Source organism: Oryctolagus cuniculus, chromosome 4 (assembly GCF_051225735.1).
Source record: "Oryctolagus cuniculus isolate XC-2025 breed Fujian yellow rabbit chromosome 4, ASM5122573v1, whole genome shotgun sequence".
Taxonomy (NCBI): domain Eukaryota; kingdom Metazoa; phylum Chordata; class Mammalia; order Lagomorpha; family Leporidae; genus Oryctolagus; species Oryctolagus cuniculus.
In genome coordinates this window covers 70,245,777-70,250,041 of record NC_142870.1, presented here as the reverse complement: position 1 = coordinate 70,250,041, position 4,265 = coordinate 70,245,777, and positions in this window count along the sequence as shown.

Here is a 4,265-nt window from a genome sequence, read left to right as displayed (position 1 = left end):
AGAAAGAGGGTCTTGGAAAAACTGACTTCAGCAAAAACTACGTGAAAAACAGTTAAAGCTCTCAACAAGTACACAGACGGCATTGGGTGAGCCACATGAAAGACCACGAAGGAAACACATAGAAAAATAAACAAAAAAATGTGGTCAAAGGTACACTAATCTTTGTATGACTATTAGTCAATCTGTTGTTTTTAAGTTCTGTCCTAATCTACGTTTTCAAAAACCAACCTTTATGTCAAGAACTCAAGAGCATCTGTGCAATGGCCACGATTCTGAAGAACCCCTTACTGAGGAGGAACTGCTCACTGTGTTCCCCTGACTTTGTCCCGCTGAGAACGTGTGAAGGCGGGGGAATTGTGCGAGTGTGGGCACTGTACAGGCCAGAGACAGCACTTGCAATCTCATGAGCATTCACTGTGGGCATGGTACATGGGTGGAACAAAGGCCTTGAACAGCCACTTTCCCTTGAATGAGTGACAGCGAGATCTTCCTTGGTCTTGTTTGTCTCGGCGGAGACCTTGGTGAATTCTGGCCTATTACCTCTGACCCTGTAGAATAAAGACCAGAGAGTGAGTTTCCTTGTGCACAGTGATCCCATGGGCAATGCAGAGAAGGGTGAGCCCCAGGGGCCTGACTTTGGAAAGGGACTGGTTGACACTTGTCTGGAGCTCCCAGCCATCGCCAGCTCCTGCTGTGGAACAAACCCTCCCTCCTCCTTCTTTTCCTTTCTCTCTCTCTGCCTTCACTTGTTTGAAAGTCCATGGGTGCCTATAAAGCACCAGACTCACCAGGATGAAGTCAAGGGGACCCAGGAGACTCTGAAGATTCGAGACTGAACAATCCCAACCCCTGCCCTCAATGCATTTGCAAAGCTCAGGGGAGAGAGGGTGGAGGTCTCCAAGGCTCTCACCACAGCCACCTTGGGCATGCCCCATTGTGCAAACCCTGAAAACCTACATCTCCACCAGCAGAAATACCCAAAGCCTTTTGCCCTGCCGCCTGCATTCTAGTCAAACACCCCTGAGCTTTTCACACCCTGCAGGTTCCTGTCTTCTATCCCCTTTGCAAGGCTCTCTATCTCACACCAGTTTCCTCCTGTCTCTGGGCTCTGCCATTCCTACCTTTCTATCATGGCCCCATACCCCAACTCCAGACCCCAACTCCCATACCACAACTCCAGACCCTTAGACAATATGAGAGTGTTTCAAAAACATTGTGGAAAATGGGATTAAAAGTGTTTTTCTTGGTGCAAAACAAAAAATCTTAAATCTATGCACACAAGGGATCTTTGGAAGGCTCATGGAAAGTGAGTATTGTGAAAAAACTGCATGGATTTCCAAATTGTTTGCCCCAAAATATACATGTCATTCCACTTCATTTTTCCATCAACTTTTGGAAGTACCCTCATATCTGCCTTGCCAATGTCTCTCTGCCCACCCAAATTCAGCCTTTCAAGGTTCACTCCAAGAAGAGACGTCACCACCTTTCAACTGACCCTATGTCTTCAGCTGAAGGGGCAGTGATACCTAGCGTGTGTCCAAGGGAGGGTGCTGAGGTTGAACCAGAGGGGTGTTGCCCAGACTGGCTGCCAAGGCAGAGGGGATGTGGTGACAGCTAGTGGAACAGAGCACAGAAAAGCAGATACTGATGCATGGGCATAAATGTTAACAACTTGTGTTTCTACACTTGGGTGGGCAGACTTCAAACATGTGGGACCTAGCTTATATGATGTAAAATCCAAAGAAGCAGAGTACGCTTGAAAAGAAAGCAAGTTAAAGAGTTTTTTCTGGGGGCCAGTGCTATGGCCCAGAAGGTTAAGCCTCTGCCTTCAGGGCCAGTATCCCATATGGGTGCTGGTTTGAGTCCCAGCTGGTCTACTTCCAATCCAGCTCCTTGCTAATGCACCTAAGAAAGCAGTGGAAGATGACCCAAGTGCTTGGGCCCCTGCACCCACGTGGAGACCCAGAAGAAGCTCCTGGCTTCCACTCAACCCAGCCCCTGCCATTGTGGCCACTTAGGAAATGAACCAGCAAATTGAAAATATCTTTCTCTTCTCTCTTGCTCTCTCTTTCAAATAAATAAATAAATCTTAAGAAAAGAAAAGAAAATGTCTCTGTTGAAAAAAAAAAAAAAAAAAAACAACGGGTTTTTCTGTTTGCTTCTCAGCAACTTGTCCACAGAGGAAGATGGCTGAGACCATTTCGATCAATGGACCCTGATTATCAGACTGTGGAATAATTCAGAAATTCAAAGTCCTCCTTGTTTGGTAACCCTGGGGAAATTACTCAGCCATCCTAAGCCTCAGTTTCCTCATCTGCATATAGGGTTAATAGCACCTTCCTCACAGGGCTGTTGTGAGCATTCGATGAACTCACATTTGATAAAGTGCTTCATACAGTGCCTGGATCATAGGATGCATCGTAGTATGCATAACAACATAAATTAAGGAAGTTGAAAAAAACAGAAGGGCCGGTATTGGGGCACAGCCAGTTAAACCACCGCTGCAACTCGAGCAGCATCCCACATCAGAGTGCCAGTTTGCATCCCAGCTGCTCCGCTTCGGATCCAGCTCCCTGCTAGTGCGCCTGGAAAAGCAGCGGAAGATGGCCCGAGTACTTGGGCCCCTCCACAAGGATGGAGTTCCTGGCTCCTGGCTTCGCCCGGGCCCAGTCCTGGTCGTTGGGCCATTTGGAGAGTGAATTAGCAGATGAAAGATCTCTCTCTCCCCCCCTTCTGTCTCTCTTTTCTTTCTCTCTGTCTTTCAAATAAATAAATCTTGGGGAAAACTCAGAAGAGAATATCCCTATTTATATAATATATTTTGCAAGGGGTTAAAATACTAGTCTGTGGCCCCCAAGGCCAAGCTTCTCTATTAAAAAAAAAAAAAGATGTATTTAATTGAAAGGCAGAGAGAGAGGGGTCTTCCATCAGCCAGTTAACTCCCTGAATGGCAGCAATCAAACAGGAGCCTGAGTCTTCATCCAGTCTCCCACACATAAGCCAAGTCCAAGCCCTTGGGCCATCTTCTGCTGGGACTCCAGTTTAACCTGCTGCACCGTAACAGGCCCCAAGGCCAGGGTTCCCCCTAGCTCTTCCTTCTGTCCCACACAGCTGGTGTAAGGATAGGAGGATACAACTCCTCTGCAGGCAAGTAGCCACCGTGCAGGAAAGTCAGGGACAGAAGGCTCCCCCAGAGGACCTTCAACAGGTCCCTCCACATGAGAATCTCACTGGTGGGAAGCTCCTGGTACCACAGCCCACTGGGTAATGGAGCAGCCAGAGCTGGGCCGCCCTGGGTGCCGGGGGGGGGGGGGGGCAGGCCTAGACTAAGAACTCCCAGGGCCACACTGAGTGTTTAGGGACAGTCAGCAGCCGTAGCTGGCTGTCACTCAGGGACTGACTCACATTTTAAAGGTCTCCAATGAGCCTTCGCACTTGTTCTCGGCCCTGCCTCTTGGGGTTTCAGGTCGGAAAGGTCTGGTCAGCCCTGGTGCTGCTGGGTGGGCGTGGGTGTCGAGGGAAGGAAGCAACAGCAGGGAAGAGGTGCTGGCCGAGCTCAGAAAGCACTCGCTGGGCCCCCGGTGCCCCTTCACAGCCCAGGCAGCCCCTAGACCCCGCTGCCTGCTGCAGGTGCAGCTTGGGGCGTGGCAGCTCTGCGAAGGGCTGAGACAAAGGCCACAACTTGTACATAGGAAACAGCCTGGACCTCTCCTGGGGACACAGACCGATCTCCCCGCAGTGTCTGTGGGCTTCGGCCTCTCCAAATTCCTCTGGTTGGCTCAGAAGTGGAGAGCAGACTCCAGGGCGCTCACCACCACCGTGTTCTTGCTGGCGTGCCACATCCGCAGCTGCTGGGAGCGGTGCGGCTCATCCCCACTCTCCCAACTCCCTGCAGAGTCGACCGGCGCCCCCTGGCGGCAGGCCACGTTATGGCAGAAGGGGGCAAGTGGACACGGTGGGCACCAGGAAGAGCCTCACTCCCACGTGCCTCACAGCCCCAGCAAAGCCACCTCCCAGCAGAGAGCGATCTGAGCAGTGCCGTGGTGCAGAGAGAGCTGCCTCAGGAAACCAGACTCAACCTAGAGGGAACGTCTGCACCCTGAGGCTTATGAATGTGTCTGCTTGTTGGCTGCCACCGGCTCACAGCAAGCTTGGTGAGGGAATTGTCTTGTCCGTGCTCCCTCTGGTGAGGTGGCTCTCTGAGCACTCCGTCAACCCCTAAAAGCTGCCAAGGAGTGCAGGAGACTGGGGACTATGGGAGATTT